Source organism: Rhinoraja longicauda, chromosome 15 (assembly GCF_053455715.1).
Source record: "Rhinoraja longicauda isolate Sanriku21f chromosome 15, sRhiLon1.1, whole genome shotgun sequence".
Taxonomy (NCBI): Eukaryota; Metazoa; Chordata; class Chondrichthyes; order Rajiformes; family Arhynchobatidae; genus Rhinoraja; species Rhinoraja longicauda.
This window is the reverse complement of record NC_135967.1, coordinates 19,052,498-19,072,879: the sequence shown is the minus strand read 5'-3', so window position 1 is coordinate 19,072,879 and position 20,382 is coordinate 19,052,498.

Below are 20,382 nucleotides of genomic sequence, written 5' to 3'. Positions count from 1 at the left end.
AAAGGTTTCCCCTCAGGTTCATATTAAATCTTGCCCTTTCACCTTAAACCTATGACTTCCCACGTCTTGCAGGAGGAGCATACCACTGCCCTAATGGACATCGTTACTACACTAGACAATTGAAGATTTCCAAATAAAGAAAAAACACAGACCATGACTTAAGCCACTGTTGCCGAAGTCTCACAGAACCTACCCTCCCAACAGGCCACTTCACTTGTGTCTGCCTTTCATTTTATACACCCTTTAGGAGCAGTCCCTCCAGGATGCGAACTGCTTCCAGCCGCAAAACTGAATGAGCCTCGTTAAGTGGCTGCCGACTTTTAAAAGTCCTGCTCTTCTATGCCTGTTGGCAGTTACTCACCGAAAAGGACAATTCATCCTTTTAATAGTCTGACCTCTTGCCCTTTCAGTTGCAAAAATCTGAATGAGCCTTTCTGTGGCTGCTGACTTTTAAAAGCCCCGCTCTTCAACATCCTTCTTCACAAAGTGTAAGAAAATAACTGCAGATGCTGGTACAAATCGAAGGTATTTATTCACAAAATGCAAGGGTAACTCAGCAGGTCAGGCAGCATCTCAGGAGAGAAGGAATGGGTGACGTTTTGGATCAAGACCCTTCTTCAGAAAAGTGTGTTTCCTGACATCAATCCCAAAATTACATCCTCTAACTTTCAAGTTATGTTATCTTGTCACAGGTTCCACATTTGGATTCAAATGCCAATTGAGTTCTCATTGTACAATTTGTGCTGGTTCATAGAAGTGTTTTTGAAAGAAGCATTCATGGAGGACTGTTGCATTCTCTTAGTAACAGAGACATGGCTTCATCCACTTATCCCAGATGGAGCCATTGAGCTAGCCGGGCGTACAGCGTTTCGTTGGGACAGAAACATCGACTCCGGTAAGAGCAAGGGGGGGGGGGGGGGGTTATGCATTTACGTGCACAACAACTGGTGCACTAACATCCAAATCATGGATAGCCATTGTTCTCCTGATCTGGAGTTCCTAACAGTTAAATGCAGGCCTTTTTACCTTCCCCGTGAATTTACAGGGGTTATAGTAACAGCAGTCTACATCCCACCGAATGCTAACGCTAGCACAGCTTTAGGCTACCTGCTCGGTGCAATAAACTCACAACAGAGCACATATCCAGAAGCAGCCCACATCATAGCCGGGGACTTCAATCATGTAGACCTAAAGTCAGTTCTCCCGAAACTTGAACAACACATAACAGGGGGAAAAACACACTAGACAAGGTTTATTCAAATATTAAGAAGGGTTTCAGGTCAGCACCACTACCACACCTGGGGCAGTCAGATCACCTGTCCATATTCTTAACTCCAGCATACACCCCACTCAGGAGGAAAGCTCCAGTCACCATAAAGACTGTTAAGACATGGCCTGAAGGAGCTTCCTCGCAGCTGCAGGATTGCTTCGAAAGGACCAACTGGGATATTTTTGAGGATCAGGACTTGGAGGAGTACACATCAACTGTACTCTGCTACATCCAAAACTGTGTTGACAATGTCACCGTCGACAAAAGCATCCGGTTGTATCCCAATCAGAAGCCCTGGATGACAAAGGATGTCAGGTCTCTCCTCAAGGCCGTAACACCGCCTTCAGGTCTAGTGATAGAGCTCTATACAGTGCTGCTAGAACCAACCTGAAGAGAGGCATCAAGGATGCCAAAGCGTCCTACAAGAGGAAGATTGAGGACCACTTTACCAACAATGACCCACGGCGGGTATGGCAAGGCATCCAGCACATCACCAACTACAAGACCAGCAACCGCACGACTGCCGACGGCGACGCCTCGCTGGCAGAGGAACTTAACTGTTTCTTTGCTCGTTTCGAGGTGAAAGCTGCAGTGGCAGACATAACACCCTCTCCAGCACCTGACAGCAACACCTTCACTGTGCAGGAGTATGAGGTTAAGCGCGTGCTCAGAGCAGTGAATCCCAGGAAAGCTGCAGGCCCCGATGGTGTGACGGGCAGAGTGCTGAGGGAATGTGCAGACCAATTATCTGAGGTCTTCACAAAAATCTTCAACCTGTCCCTTTTAAAATCCACCATCCCTCCCTGCCTGAAGTCCGCCACAATCATCCCACTGCCGAAAAAGTCTGTCATCAGCGGCCTTAACGACTACCGTCCGGTAGCACTCACACCGGTCATCACAAAGTGCTTCGAGAGACTGGTCCTGCAGCACATCAAAGCCAGCCTCCCACCCACCTTCGACCCACACCAGTTTGCCTACAGAGCAAATAGGTCTACAGGGGATGCCATCGACACTGCTCTTCACACTGCACTGACCCACCTTGAACACCAGGGGAGCTATGTGAGGATGCTCTTCCTCGACTTCAGCTCTGCCTTTAACACGGTCATCCCGAGCAGACTGGTCACCAAACTTTCTGACCTTGGATTTTCCCAAACCATCTGCCAATGGATCAAGGACTTCCTGACCAACCGCCCCCAGACCGTCAAAATAGGCCCTCACCTCTCCTCCACCATTACACTGAGGCTCACCACAGGGCTGTGTGTTGAGCCCCATCCTTTACTCCCTCTACACTCACGACTGCGCCCCCACCCATCCCACCAACACCATCATCCAGTTCGCGGATGACACGACTGTGGTTGGACTCATCTTAGAAGGAGATGAGACAGCCTATAGGGATGAAATCCAAAGGCTGGCAGCATGGTGTGCAGTGAACAATCTTGTCCTGAACTCCTCCAAAACAAAGGAACTTATAATTGACTTCAGGAAAACCAGTGTAGAATACGACCCACTCTACATCAATGGGGTCTGTGTGGAAAGGGTACCCGCTTTCAGGTTCCTGGGTACGCACATCGCAGAGGATCTTACCTGGTCTACCAACACCATCACCACAGTAAAGAAGGCACAGCAGAGACTCCACTTCCTGAGGATCCTCAGGAAAACCAACCTGCAGGAGAAGCTCATGATGTCCTTCTATCGCTGCTCCATCGAGAGTGTGCTGGCATACTGTATAACCACATGGTATGCCAGCTGCTCAGAAAAGGACAGGAAGGCCCTTCAGAGGGTCATCACAACGGCCCAGAAGATCATCGGCTGCTCACTGCCCTCCCTGGAGCACCTGTTCAGCCTACGCTGCCTCAGTAGAGCAGGCAAAATAATAAAAGATCCATCCCACCCCGGCCACCATCTGTTTGTTCATCTGCCCTCTGGTCGACGTTTCAGGTCGATCAAATCCCGAACAAACAGACTTAAGAACAGTTTTTACCCCAGGGCCATACGAGAACTGAACACTACCTTCTGCACTACGCAACACTGTTAAAAAATCTTTGTACTTAATATAATTGTATTTATTTGTTTTTTGCATTTATTGCATATATGTTTGTACGCACCGTCAGGATTGGCTATTTTTTAATTTCGTTGTACTCGTTGCAATGACAATAAATGAATATTATATACCTACACTTTACCATTGGTAACTTTCTGTAATCAGTTTGTGGAATAACTTGGTGGCTGAATTTATCCTTTCCAGTTTGGATGTAAGGTTATTCTCTGCATTCACTGGAATTAGCATTTTAACGATGGAAAGAGTCAAGAAAGAACTTGCATTTTCATTCTGCTAGGGACCATCGAAAACACTAATAATCACCTGGGATGTCACCCAGAGGATGATATAATCAAGGCACTAAGGATGTAAAGGATGGAGACAATTTCCTCTGGAATCAAGAAAAAGGGTAATCTTAAAATTAGGGTAAAGCCTTTTAGGAGTCAAACTTGGAAGTGTTAAGAAACAGGCTCCCGTCAGACCATGAATCTGAGACTGTTGTCTTTTCGGACCTTATAACTGTGAGGCAAAGGTTACAATTGGTTACAATAGGAGCAAAACTAGGCCAGTCAGTCCATTGAGTCTGTTCAACCATTCAACAAGGAACTGGCAGACGAGTTGAACCGGTAATTTGGATCTGTCTTCACTAAGGAAGATACAAACAATCTCCCAGATGTTCTAGTGGCCAGAGATCCTAGGGTGATGGAGGAACTGAAGGAAATCCACATTAGGCAGGAAATGGTGTTGGGTAGACTGATGGGACTGAAAGCTGATAAATCCCCAGAGCCTGATGGTCTGCATCCCAGTATACTTAAGGAGGTGGCTCTAGAAATTGTGGACGCATTGGTAATCATTTTTAAATGTTCTATAGATTCAGGATCAGTTCCTGTGGATTCGAGGGTAGCTAATGTCATCCCACTTTTTAAGAAAGGAGGGAGAGAGAAAACGGGAAATAACAAACCAGTTAGTCTGACATCAGTGGTAGGGAAGATGCTGGAGGAAATTATAAAAGACGAAATTGCGGAGCATTTGGATAGCAATAACAGGATCGTTCCAAGTCAGCATGGATTTACGAACGTGAAATAATGCTTGACTAATCTTCTGGAATTTTTTGAGGATGTAACTAGGAAAATTGACAGGGGAGATCCGGTGGATGTGTACCTCGACTTTCAGAAAGCCTTCGACAAAGTCCTACATAGGAGATTAGTGGGCAAAATTAGAGCACATGGTATTGGGGGAGAGTACTGACATGGATAGAAAATTGGTTGACAGACAGAAAGCAAAGAGTGGGGATAAATGGGTCTCTTTCAGAATGGCAGTGGGGTACCGCAAGGATTGGTGCTGGGACTGCAGCTATTTAAAATATACATTAATGACTTGGATGAAGGGATTAAAAGTACCATTAGCAAATTTGCAGATGATACAAAGCTGGGTGGTAGTGTGAACTGTGAGGAAGATGCTATGAGATTGCAGGGTGACTTGGACAGGTTGTGTGAGTGGGTGGATGCATGGCAGGTGCATTTTAATGTGGATAAGTGTGAGGTTATCCACTTTGGTGGTAAGAATAGGAAGGCAGATTATTATCTGAATGGTGTCAAGTTAGGAAAAGGGGACGTACAACGAGATCTGGGTGTCCACGTGCATCAGTCACTGAAAGGAAGCATGCAGGTACAGCAGGCAGTGAAGAAAGCCAATGGAATGTTGGCCTTCATAACAAGAGGAGTTGAGTATAGGAGCAAAGAGGTCCTTCTGCAGTTGTACAGGGCCCTAGTGAGACTGCACCTGGAGTACTATGTGCAGTTTTGGTCTCCAAATTTGAGGAAGGATATTATTGCTATTGAGGGCATGCAGCATAGGTTTACTAGGTAAATTCCCGGAATGGCGGGACTGTCATATGTTGAAAGACTGGAGCGACTAGGCTTGTATACACTGGAATTTAGAAGGATAAGAGGGGATCTTATCAAAACATATAAGATTATTAAGGCGTTGGACACGTTAGAGGCAGGAAACATGTTCTCAATGTTTCCTGAGAACATGAGTCCAGAACCAGGGGCCATAGTTTAAGAATAAGGGGTAGGCCATTAAAACAGAGATGAGGAGAAACTTTTTCAGTCAGAGAGTTGTAAATCTGTGGAATTCTCTGCTTCAGAAGGCAGTGGAGGCCAATTCTCTGAATGCATTCAAGAGAGAGCTAGATAGAGCTCTTAAGGATAGCGGCGTCAGGGGGTATGGGGAGAAGGCAGGAATGGGGTACTGATTGAGAATGATCAGCCATGATCACATTGAATGGTGGTGCTGGCTCGAAGGGCCAAGTGGCCTACTCCTGCACCTATTGAGTATTGTCTATTCAATCAATCATGGTTCATTTATTTTTCCCTCTTAACCCCATTCTCCCGCCTTATCCCCATAACCTCTGATGCCCTTGCTAAGCAAGAATCTGTCAATCTCAACTTTAAAAATACCCAATGTCTTGGATTCCATCGCCATCTGTGGTAATGACTACCACTTTCTGGTTAATGAAATTCCTCCTCATCTCCATTCTAAAGGCACATCCTTTTATTCTGAGCCCTCCAGTCCAAGACTCACTCACTACTGGAAATATCCTCTCCACATCTACTCTATCTAGGCCTTTCATTATTCATAATGTCATAATTGATAGGAGCACAATTTGGCCATTCAGCCCATCAAGTCTACTCTGCCATCCAATCATGGCTGATCTATCTCTCCCCCCTAACCCTATTCTCCTGTGTTCTCCCCATAACCCCTGACACCCATACTAATCTGGAATCTATCTATCTCTGCCTTAAGAATATCCATTGACTTGGTCTCCATAGCTTTCTGTGGCACAGAATTCCACAGATTCACCACCCTTTGACTCAAGAAATTCCTTCTCATCTCCTTCTTGAAGAAATGTCCTTCAATTTTGATACTATGACCTGTAGTCCTAGAGTCTCCAGCTAGTGGAAACATCCTCTCCACATCCACTCTATCCAAATCTTTCACTAATCGATGTTTCAATGAGGTCCCCCCTCATTCTTCTAAACTCCAGCGAGTACAGGCCCAGTGCTATCAAATGCTCATCATGTTAACCCACTCATTCCTGGGATCATTCTTGTAAACATCCTCTGGACCCTCTCTAGGGCCAGCACATCCTTCCTCAGTCATGGTGCCCAAAATTGCTCAAAATATTCCAAATGCGGCCTGACCAGCACCTTATAGGGCCTCAGCAATACATCCCTGTTTTGTATTCTAGCCCTCTTGAAATAAATGCTAGTATTGCGTTTGCCTTCTTTACTACTAATTCAACTTGCAGATGAACTTTTTGGTAATCCTGTATCAGAACTCCCAAGTCCATTTGCTCCTTCGATTTCTGGATTCTCTCCTCATTTAGAAAATAGACTACACCTTTATTCCTACCAAAATGCATGACTCCACACTTTGCTACACTATATTCCATCTGCCATCTCTCTGGCCACTCTCCCAACCTGTCCAAGTCCTTCTGCAGAGTTCCTGCTTTCTCTGACCCACTTGCCTCTCCACCTATTTTCATATCATCCGCAAGCTTGGCCACAAAACTTTCAATCCTCTCATCCCAATTATTAATATACATATATATTCAGTGGGTTTCAATGAGATCCTACCTCATCCCACCTCAAGATCTAGAATAAATTGTTAAGAGAATTGACAGCAAACCACGACTCCTCATCGTTAATCTTTGCATGGCGGTTCCCATGAGATGCAGCCAGGTTACTCAATCGTATTCTCAACCACCGTGTGCAGGAAGGAACTGCAATCACCATGTTGACCATCGAACAGGATTGTAATTTCACCTCTAAAAGTGGAGGCACTTATTTCCTCCAATTACTGCTGGAAATATTCACCAAGCTTTGAGGAAACTTGCATCACTACATTGCAGAATAGATAGGAGATATAGATAAGCACTATGATATTTAGATGCCCATCTGAATGTCTCAATTAATGTGGAAAAGTGGAGATAGGTCCTTTCTATTCAGGGACCAAAGACCCATGCAGACCCATTATTAAGTGTAACCAGCAGGAAATATGCCAAGAAGAGTTATGTCAGGGGTGTGATGTCTAAAACCTGGACATAATACTGTGACATTTAAAATGATTGCCTAGAGGGATAAGAGGAAGAACTTTGAAAGATCAAGTCAAAAGATGACATTGTTCCCAAACTGATTAGTATTACTGAACTGAGTCCTAAACCACATAAATACTGAATAATATTCCGTGAGATACATATGCCAAACATGAGGCCAAATTAAACTATTTCCTACTGCCTGAAGATGATCCATATCTGTCTATTCCATATTTATTCATGTGCCTATCTAAAAGCATCGTGAATGTCAATATAGTATCTGCTTCCACAACCACCCCTGGCAGTACGTTCCAGACACCTATGTAATGTAAAAGATACATCTTCTGGATGCGCTGGGACGCATCCTCAGTGATGCGACCTGGGGTCATGGGGTGTTTCAGGTCTCACAACATCAGACACCCTCGCCCAGGCGACCCAGCCGTAGTTGATCAGGCCCCGACGTGCGTCCCAGCAGCAACCGCCCACGGATCAGCCCTCTTAATAACTACTCTGCAGGGGTTGGGAGACTCTGGTGCGTGGAGGGGCTGGGCTCTGTGGGGTGAGTCCTGGCTGGGCCCCTCCTGTGTCTCACCAGGTTCAAGGCCTGTGCGCTGCACCTCTTTCTCCTTCTCCGAGCATTTCATTCTTGCCTGATGGCATAAGGCCATACAATTATGTGTAAAAAAAAACCTTGCCCTGCACATCTCCTTAGAACTTTCCTGCTGTGACCTTAAAGGTATGGTGTCCTGCATTTGACATTTCCATCCTGGAAAAATTGTTCTGATTGTCTGCTCTATCTATGCCAGAGTTTTTTAAGCTTTTTATAACCTCAGCCTCTGCTGCTCCTGGGGAACAGAGTGTTGCCTGCTCCTTTATAAACAGAGGGAAACCAACTTCCCTCTTCTTGTGCAGAGCATTTCCATTAAGTTCTCCGTATCACGGTGGATGTAACGTCATACATTTGCTGATGTCTGCTGTGAATCCCTGCAATGAACCATCATCCAAGGGAATATAGTTAACTCGCCTGCAATTAGTGAACAAGTAAACTTTTTCCTGTGATGGTCAGCCATGTCTTCTGTAATGTTAATGGTAATTCTGGAAACAGTGCAACTCCACCCACCAAGTTAATTTTCTGCATTTATCCCTCAAGACAAATGTTTGAATGAAACTAAAATCTATTATGTAGACTTCATTATCTAGATGTGTATGCTGAATACATTATGTAGTTTCAATGCTGAATACATGATACATGCCGTATAAAGATTTGCTACCAGCCTTGGAGGGCATCTACAACACACGATGCCTTAGAAAAGCCACCACAAAGACTCTTCCACAAAGACTCTTCACACCCCTGCAACAGTCTGTTCGAACTTCTACCATCGGGCAGACGCTACAAGGCCTTCTACGCCCGCACCTCCAGACTCAGGAACAGCTTCATCCCCAGGGCCATAGCTGCCATGAACCGGTCCTGCTGAGCCGGATGGTCACATCGCACAGTGAACCGGTACAGATTTACTTGCACTTTATTCTGTTTTAAAACTGTTCTAATTTGTTTCATTGGGTTGTTTAAATTAATACTGATTAGCTAATTGATTTATTGCATTGTATGGGAGGCGCATTCCCAATCTCGTTGTACCCTGTACAATGACAATAAAGATATATTGTATTGTATTGTATTGTATTGTATTGCATATAAAGATATAAAGATATATCCATATAAAGATTTGCAGCCCACACCCTTAGCTAATGCACTTCTTACATGAATTTTATGACATTATGGATATGTGTTCAAAACAGTGCAATCGTTTTTAGTATTATTGATATCATAATACAGGAACTACATTCCAAGTTTTATGATACAAATTATCACATTGGCAATTGAGTCAGGAAGTACTCAGAGAACCTTTGAAATGGATTAAGAATGACAAAGCAATAAATAGGCACATTTTAGTTCCATACTTTTGATAAATTCATTTTCCAACTGCATTTCTGCACATTAGGAATTACAATTTTGAACTAATTAACAACTTACAAAATCCAAGGGCGATGTCCGGTTGTCTGGGATACTATTTAGGTGTTATGGACATCAAATTGTTTTCAATGTAGCATCTGAAATGTACACAAATTTGTGTGACACTCACTGGCCACTGGCCTTTTTCTAGTCTCTAGTAGGGGGATAATGAATTCAATCAATGTGCCATGCAGATTTGACAACTGAAGTTCAACCAGCACATTGCATTGACCCTGTTTCATGGATGGACAGACTTTTGACAGCTAATATGATATCCTAATGCTGTATTAAAGGGATTGTAAAATGCTTGTAGATAATCACTGATTAGACTACTAATCAGTGACAATCCAATTCTACAAGGGTTTAGTTCATTCCAGAGTGCCTCAATGTTGCTACGATTAGCTGGGAGAGGCATGGGAGATGCTGAACAGATGCGATTCTGTTCACATTTCTGCACAAACTGGTTTACTCCCACACAAGGACATATATTGGCAGACATTCAGGATATAGTATTAATTGGAATAAAAGTGAACTTATGCCGATAAGGGTAAATAATCTACATATATTACAACAATTTCCTTTTAAGATAGCAAACGAAAAAATAAAATATCTTGGAATTTATGTAACAAAAAGATTTGATTCTTTATTTAAATCTAATTTTCCGCTCTTATTGAATAAATTAAATAAAAATATTTTATATTGGAAAACATTACCAATCTCAATGATAGGTAGAATTAATGCAATAAAAATGATTTTTCTTCCACAATTATTATATCTTTTCCAACTGATTCCGATATATGTTCCTAAAAAATTTTTTTAAAAGATTGATTCCATAGTCACTAACTTTATCTGGGATTATAAGAGCCATAGAATAAAAAAAAAACACTTATGTAAACCAAAATTATGGAGGTCTAGCTCTACCAAACTTTACGTTTTATTATTGGGCAGTCAATATTAAAAATATTAACTTTTGGTTAGTAGAGACAGATAAACAACCAACCTGGTTAAAAATGGAAAAAGAAGATTGTTCGCCCTTTGAAATTAGTTCGATTTTATTCGCCAATAATAAAATAAGTAAGAAAACCTATAGTGAAAACCTTATAATAGATAGTGGAATACGTATTTGGAAACAAATAAAGAAAACATTAAAATTGGAATGTATACCACTAGCTCTTACTATTGTAAATAACATCACATTTAAACCTTCAATGATAGATAAAGGTTTTTTACAATGGAAAAACTGTGGAATTAATAAGATGGGAGATCTCTATAGGGAAATTTTTTTCCTTTCATTTCAAGAATTACAACAAATTTATGGATTACATTCAAAAGATTACTTTAGATATTTACAAATTAGAGATTATGTAAAAGCAAATACACATGAAATTAGAAATAGAAAGACAGAGATTTTAGATGAATGTCTAAATAAACACCCAAATACAGAAAAATTGATATCATATATTTATAATATTTTACTGGAAAACGACGCTCCAAGGACAGAAATATATAGACAATCATGGGAAAATGAATTAGGTCAAATTATTAGACCTGATATATGGGATGAAAGTTTACAACACATACATCACTGTTCGCTAAATGCTAGACACTCTCTTATACAATTTAAAATATTACATAGACTATATTATTCAAAAGCTAAATTACATAGTATTTTTCCAAATATATCTGCCATTTGTGACAAATGTCAGCAATTGGAAGCTAACTTAACGCACATATTCACAAACTGTGAAAAAATCACTAAATTCTGGACAGAAATATTTAAAATAATTTCGAATGTTGTTAATATGAAGCTGATCCCTGACTCAAACTTAATAATACTGGGAATATTAGAAACAGATCAATTAATAACAATGAATCAAAGAATTTTTATTGATTATAGTTTAATAATTGGGAAAAAATTAATATTGAAATTCTGGAAAGGTCCTACATCCCCCACAATTAAAATGTGGATTACAGGAATGTCGGAGACACTTCATCTGGAAAGATTGAGACTTGTACTAATGGACAGGTTGAATCTTTTCAGAGGAATATGGTCTCCATTTATTGCATATTTAAAGGGTCAAAATGGCTTGGTGCGAGGACCTGACTGTGGCCTGAATAATGGAATGGAGGAAGAATTATGTATAATAAATCATGGATATATCTCCAATGATAGATAACTTTTTTAATACTCCATTCATTTCTCCAATTTGGATTTCTTATTTTTATTTTATTTTTCTCTATCTTTCCCTCTCTGGGAAAAAAAAGTATAGAAATATATGAGACATAATTGTTAATATTAATAATATTACGAATGTATGTGATAAGTATATTTTATTAATATGTACTTATGTTTAATAAAAATATTTATCAAAAAAAAAAATAGCACCTCTTACATATAGACCATTCTGTTCTGTACATTCTGTACTAACCGGGGGATTGCTCTTATGTATGCTGATGGTCTTGCTGATCCATACGCAAAATTGTATTTCACTGTCCTTTTGTCCAGGCAATAATAAAGAAACCATATAAGAATGGCAAATTTCTCGCTCTGAATAAAACGCATGAACCAGATGAAATCTGATAATTTCACACTGACGATTTCTATATATTGCTGTACTGTATGAATTTCTTCAATTCATTGAAATTTCCCAGCTGCCTTGTTGGGATTGGAACTGTAATCACTCATCTCAAATTTTGGAAATAATTATTATGCTACTTTTCTACTATAACATCCTTAAATATATCGATGGTATTCATCCAAACTACTCCATGTGATAGCAAACTTAATTTTCTCCCATCTTCTATTTACTGATAATCCTTTATTTCTCTCCCAAATTAGACCCTTCAGGAATTTGTTAGCATATCTACATATTCCTTGTTCCGCAGCTGCAAATGCACAAAGATATTTTTGCCACCCTAAATTATATTTCATATTTCATTTAACTGGGAGAACACCGAGTGGTAAACAACTTCAGCATGTTGCGTGACCACCAAGAAAGGATAATAACCCAATGTGTTTATAAATAAGTTACCAGTAATAAGCAAAAATGCTTTTCTTGTTTCACAACTTCTAAATTGCAGTTAACTTTAGGGCAGTGACAAGTGTTCTGGATTCAGTATCTAATGATTAATATCGCAAATTTAGTAGAAATCAAAAAACTACAGGAGAGCAAGATGGAATGAGCAGAAATGGGTTTGCAGGCATGGTGAGTTAGGCAACATGGAATAAAGTGTAGGCAATTAATCATTCAGAAAAATTCCTTATTAACCACAAAAATGATCTATATGTTCAAAACATGCACCATAATAGAGTTGTGCCAACTCAGTGGTCAAGCGATCTGTGACATTTATTTGAAATCCCCAGAATGATTACGTTGTAAAAACGATTATGGCATTATCAAGTATTTTATTCTCATCGCTTAAAAAACCCCGTGAAAGCTAGTTATCATTGTTTGTCTAGAAATGGCACTTTTTTTGCACAGATTGCACATAAAAATCATTTTGCACACATTCAATGGGGCAAGTGATCGTTTTATGGTTGATTAATGACCAATATGAAATTGCGCTGGGCACTGCCTGGCACAATTCACCATAGTCCCTAGCAGGAGCTATGCAATTAATGACATCATCCAGAACACAGCGCCCATTTCTGCAATTACCAGTCAAAAGGGAATGTTGAAAGAATGAAGGAAAGCCTTGCAGCCGATCAACAAAGACGCAGCAATTGAAGAGTCCCCACTGACCCACTGACATATTGCTCTCTGCAAATGTTACCTTGGGTTTTTTTTGCAAAGCATATTTTAAGTAGTGTGGCAGGGTGTCCCATTGCAGCCTTTTGACATAATGCACCGCAGAGATGCAGATTGTGATTTGTGCCGTTGTAATGAAATGCCTCAGAGTGATGAGGGACTGGGTGGGGTAAGGGACACATCAGTTCAGTTTAATTTAGCTTATTATTGTCATGTGTACCTGAGAATCTATCATACCAAGGTACATTGAATCCAGTCAAAGAAAAGACTATACATGGTTATAATCAAGCCGTCCACAGTGTACAGATAAACAATAAAGGATATGACATTTGATGCAAGATTAAGTCTGATAAAATATAGTTCAAAGGTCTCCAATGAGATAGCTGGGAGGTCAGGTCTGCACTCTAGCTGATGAGAAGACCATTCAGTTGCCTGATAACAGCCAGGAAGAAATTATCCCCGAATCTGGAGGTATATGTTTTTAATCTTCTGTACCTCTTGCCTGATGGGAGAGTGTGACCATGATGAGACTTGTCTCTGATTATGCTGATGGCCTTGCCGAGGCAGCGTAAATTGTAACTGCAGTCAATGGAGGGGAGGTTAGGGGAAGAGGTCCACAACTCTGCAATTTCTTGTGGTCTTAGATGGAGGTGTTCCTAAACCATGCTGTGGTGCATCCCAAAGTTGGTGAGGTTTGGTGGGGACATGCCAAACTTCCTATGCTTTCTAAGCAAATAGAGGCATCGGCGTGCTTTTTTAGCCTTAGCTTCAATGTAGCTGGTCTAGGACAAATCACTGGTGATATTTATTCCTAGGAACTTGAAGCTTTCGGCCATCTCTACCTTGGCATCATGAATATATGTGTGTGTACTGCTTTGCTTCCTGAAGTCAATCACAATCTCCTTTGTCTTGCTGACATTGAGGGAGAGGTTGTTGTCTTGGCACCAGGTCAAGAGGTCAACAATCTCCTTTCTGCACTCCATCTCGTCATTATTTGATATTCGACCCACTATGGTGGTATGGTCTGCAATCTTGCAAATTGAGTTGGATTGATCTCGGAACTGCAGTAGACGAACTGCAGTGGTCAAGGCTGCTTGATAGGCTGGATTTAATGTGCGCCGTAACCAGCCTGTCGAAGCCAAGGCCAGACATAATGAAAATGTCCATACCTCTCCCACGGGTTATCTCCTATCTGTCCACGGCCATTACTGAAGCTGCTATTCTGTGGCTGCCATGGGCAGAGTTCTTGGTAATACCATCACCGCAATTATTTTCCCTATGTTGGGAATGGCACAAGTAAAACGTATCCACGAATGAGGGTGAAAACCACCTTCAAAATTATTTTAATGTGTTTTCTCTTATTTTCTAGTGTTTTACTCGTCAACCAATCACAGCATGAGTCTGAAGAAGGTTCCCGACCTGAAACTTCACCTGTCCATTTCCCTCCAACAGATGCTGCCTGACCTGTTGAGTTTCTCCATCACTTTGTGTTTTGGTCAAGGTTCCAACATCTGCAGTTCCTTGTATCTCTGATTGCAGCATTTGTTTAACACACTAAAGTAGGATGAATAATTTCTAAGTATCAGTGTCCACCAAATGTAATGGTTAATTTACAAGGCATACACATTAACTATTTACATGTTGAGACTGTAAGAGGTTGGGGTGAGGTGAACTGAATGCTTGTGAAGCAGCGGCCTTTTTTAAAAACAGGCACACCAGTTGTTTCTCCTGCCCAATAAAATTGCAATATCAACACACACATAATTACAAAGAGAACACATATTCCATGTTTAAAGTTACACTACTGGTAGGAACTAGATCCTCAGGTCAACGAATGTAAGGACTGATGGGAAGGTAGAACTTAAGACTCAGTAAGTCTCAACAGAAGGCCAGACAGGGAGTGATAATGAACACAGAGAAACTTGATGACTTAAAGTGTGTATACTTAAATGCACAGAGTATCATGGGTAAAATGGATTAATTTAGAACCTGGATCAGTATTTGGAACTGTGATATTGTGGCCATTTCAGAATTGATAGAGTGGGAGATAAAAGAGATGGTAGGGTTGCTTTACTAACCAGGGAGAATATCACGGCGGCACTCAGATAGGAAATACATGCAGGGTTCATTTGCTGAGGCAATATGAGTAGAAACAAAAATAAGTAAGGTGACTCTAATGCGACTTTGCATCAGACGTTCATGGACGCAGAGATAGATGATCAGAAATGTAGTCAGATTATGAATAGATGAAAAAGCAACAGAATTATCATAATGAGTGACTTTAACTTCCCCAATATTGACCGTGACAGATAAGTGCCAGGTGGTGAATTTTGGAAAGTCAAAGCAGGGGAGAACCTTCACAGTGAATGGCAGGGCCCTGTGGAGTTTTGTAGAGCCTTATGCATTGTGTTTCACTTGAGTGAGGAGGAAATTAGCTTTGCACAGAGCAAAATGAAAAATATGGCTCAACTCTCTGAAGGCTACATATATTTAATTACGGAGAACGTACCATTGTAATTTGCCCTATAACTTGCTTTCTATATCTTTTTGGTATGGCTAATTCAGTTATCTGAGTCTGGTTGCTCTGCTTTGAGAGGAGATTCTGTTGCTTGGTCACATATTTCACAGACATGCTGCTGTAGGGAATAAATCCCACTTAACAGCACAGAGTGGTCTCGAGTCCCACTTTTCATTAAATGACAAAAATACCGATATCAGAATTGCCTTGGAGACTGCAAAATAAAATCAAGCAGTGTTTTCAGGACCTTCTTTATTCACAACCTGTAATTGATCAATACCATTGACCAGAAGCCACTAAACTGTAATAAGCAGTTGCCTTGGAGAAAACAATGCATTTTGCTGGAAATATTCAGGAACAAATTGTGCAATGGCATCTTTAATATCCATTATAGTATAAGACCCTTGGTATCTGCCTTAATTAAAGCTAATGGTTACATTCCATGCCAGGAAAGCAATGTTGCATTTTAATCCCCAAACAATTTGACTTTTCTGTTCACGTGCACTTGCTTTCACTTGCTTTGTACCCGAGAGTGTTGGCAGTACAGATGGGATGTCCCATCTCTCAAACCGTCGTTACTCATGGTGCAATTTCTGAATTATGGTTAACTGCTCTAACACTAGGCTAGGTACCAGAAACGATAGAGCTGTGTCCTCACTATTAGTGTAGGTCACGCTGGCATCTCCCCTCAGCCAGAATGCAAATGATGCACTTAAGTGGCAGGTGGTGCAAGAGAATCACAAACTTGCCCTTGTAATAAGGATACATCTATTGAAGGTGTTCCACGACATAAATCCACTGGAGAGATAAAATAACATTTCTCCTCAATCTTAATGCAGAGCATCTTAATACATTTCCGAAGAGAATATTGGACAAGCCTAAATAAATTAGCTGCTCTCTTTTCTTGCACCTCAGTTGCAACTCTTTTTTTTAATCTATCGATATCTGTCAGCCCAGTGTAAAAGAGGGTGATTCCACTCAGCATCAATTAAAGCAATTAACTAGCTCAAACAAACTAGAAGCACAATCTACTGTGTTATTAGAGACATATCATATGTCTTTTTATTTTTTTTTGTGGTTTTCTACAATTCTTTTTCTTCACTTAATAATTAAGAATCACAGTAGCCATTAATATAATGAATTTTGCAATGAATTAGAATCATAATATGCAGAAGGTGGTCATAAAGTCCATTAAGTTCAGGCTGGGCCCATGGAAAGGAATAGGACAAAGGTTCTAAAATAATGTGGCATGAACTCAGTGATTCCAACTACTTCCTTCATTGCTATAATAACTCTATGATACTATGTCTAAATGTGTTAATGAATTAAACTGGTAACTTATGATTCTTCAATTGCGTTTCAGATAGTATATGAGCCGATTAATCATACATGAGTATGATTACCGATGTAGTTTTGACAGGGTGAGAGGTGATTTCAATAAATGTTTATCAGAGTTTATTTATATTAAGTCTGAATAATTGAAGATTATTGAGTCTGAAGAATGGTCTCACCCAAAATGTCATCCGTTGCTTCTCTCTCGAGATGCTGCCTGTCCCGCTGAGTTACTCCAGCTTTTTGTGTCTATCTTCTTTTATTTATATTAAACTGGATATGTTACCCATTAGCAGTGCAAAACATTACACCTTTTCAAGGGTGTCTAGGAGGAAGGACTGGAGGAGTTGTACAAATTACAGATAAATAAAACATATAATCATTGACATTTAAATGTTGAAGTAGAAAAAACAAACTAGGTAGACATTTGTTGGCAGTTGCCACATCTACAACAAAATGACTAAATAGCTGGAATTGACACATGACAAGACAGATTGCATTGCAGATTAGGGATCACAATTCAACATTGATTCCACTATTATATTGGCACACAACAAACATTTCCATTCAGGTTACGACTTTATTATAGTAAGATATCTAAATGTGCTCTTTGAGAGCAATATCAAACATAAATTGATGATGAGACAACAAGAAATTTCACAACAGGTGACCAAAAGATAATTAAGCATTCCGTAGACATGGGCTTTCTCTAATATAAGTTCCTCAATATGCCATTTGCAACATCGAGAGCTGACGATCATAAATGTGATGAATTTTAACTTAACCTGTTTCACAAGGCAGGTGGTGCAGCGGTAGAGTTGCTGTCTTACAGCTTCAGAGACTCGGGTTTGATCCCAACTAAGGGTGCAGTCTATATGAATTTTATACGTTCTCCCCGTGACTGCGTGAGTTTTCTCCGAGATCTTCGATTTCCTCCCACACTCCCAAGACCTACAGGTATGTAGGTTAACAGGTATGTAGGTTAATTGGATTGGTATAATTGTAAATTGTCCCTAGTGTATGTGGGATGGTGTTAATATGCGGGGATCACTGTCGGCGTGGACTCAGTGGGCCGAAGGGCCTGTTTCCGTGCTGTATATCTAAACTAAATTAAACTAAACAAATGTTCCCACACATTCCAAGTCAGAAAGTCCATCATAATAAGATAGCTTTTAAAGAGCAACTTGAAAAGCAAGCGAAAGAGATAGAATTCCAGATCATAAGATCTCAGTACCAAGAGCACGACCAGCAGTGGTAAAGTGGGAAGGACAATAAGTAGAAGAGTGCAAATATCGTAAAGGTTTTTAGGATGAAGAGGATTGTAGACATCCAGAGGGATGTCAATGCAGAGCGGAGGCAGTAATAGACAGGTGACACAATAGTAGTGAATGAAGATAATGTCCATCCATATTCTATGAGAGTTGTAAACTAATTAATTATAGTTACAAGCAAAAATAAGTGGATATGAAATTGAGTCACATTTGTAATAAAAATACACTTTATTTGAGTTTTTAAGCCGTCCTTTACAATCTTTACATCTCATGACCTCTCCTGATAAGGTTTATACTTTATCTGATATGCTTCCATATTTCTTATTGTTAACTTACATATTGCATATGTAAAACTGCATATTGGAATTCTATGTGCACTGTAGAAATTGAAATTATCATCAGCAGTGTCTCCTCACATTAAACATTATTGCCATCATGACCCAGTTCACCCTATTGAACCCAGAAACTCCCTCTTGAGTTTAACCACTTGTAACACATTAGCATGAAGAAACTCAATTTAAGTGAGCTGAGCCATTGGAGAAGCCTCAGTCACATCATCGATCCTTTATTAATCACTTTGTTAAGAAAGCGAGCATATATCAGACATGAGAAGATGCTACAAGAAGTGAAATTGCTTCCCAATTCCTGACATTCAATGACATAATCTACATTCTCCATCAATCCATTACAAGGAGATGTCATTAGATCTTCTGAAAGGAACTTGCAAATGGAAGTTGGCTGTCCTGCCATACAGTACACAGCTGTGGTAATTGCAGATAAATCTGAAGAAGGGTCCCAACCCGAAATATCACCCATCCATTTTCTCCAGAGATGCTGCCTGACCCGTTGAGTTACTCCAGCACTTTGTGTCTATCTCTGCTATTTAGTACTTTGGCTGTTCCTTATCATAAGATAATTTATCTGCTTTGGATTTAAAACAATTAATATTTTTTGCCTACAAACAATGTTTTATTCTTGTGTTGCTATTTTCAATTGACCTGATGTCAACAGCTTTTTAAGGGAAGATGCATTTTTAGGCAATGCCCTTGAATGATCCAACTTGAACATTAAAGTCTTGCCCCTGTGTTCAAACCTTTCACAGTAGAGGAAAGAGTTCATCTTTATCTACCCTATCTGACAAAAGTAAGCAGTCCCAAGAAATAATCGTATTATGCAGCATCCAGCTGATGATATCAAATACAAAAGCTGATGCATGGGACCAAGCAATTAGGACATACTGTAAATTAAAATGAAAAATGTGTTAAAGTTTCCAGTAAAGTCACACTGCAATTCTAATAGCTTGGTTAAAGGTTCAGGTATCCGTTATGCTATCATGGGGATTCTTATTCCTTAATGGTGTACTAAATATAGAGGAATTTGTATAATTTTGCAACTAGTTCTGTCAAAATGATTAAATTTATCCAAAGGAACTGCAATAGCCATGCTGTGAAATATCCTATTTGCTGTAAAAAATTGTTACTTTATAATCACTAATAATAACTGTGGCAATTTTACAATTCTTATACAGAGTAAGAGTGATGGCATCCAATTTTTATCCAATTTCATAGTAAAAAAAGTGTTGCACTCTTATTAATAAGAGTACTATGAAACACCCCCTTCCCCACCTGTCATTATTTGAAATGACTTGTACCACACGGAAAAAAATTAATCATGCTTCACTCAGGCACTTGCTATTTGTTATAGCTATCAGTATTATCATATTTCTGATGATCATTAACAGAAAATATAAATAATACAGTAAGATTATTGTGAATTTCACAAATAATCATTCAATGATGTATTACAGTGCGGCCTAGCCAATTAGGAGATTATTGTCTTTAGTAACATTGCTCTTCTGCTTCATTGCATATATGTTTCATTAGATAATACAGAAGATCCTTGTACACGAATTGCTGAATGTTAACATATAGGTAGAACAAGCAATTAGGAAGGAAAATTGAATGGTGTCCTTTAATGAAAGAGGATTTGAGTGAACGAGCAGAAGCATCTTGATCCAATTATATAGTCTTGGTGAGACTTTTGGGACATTGTGTATGGGCCGGCCTCCCTGCCTAAGGGTGTACTGAGATGGAG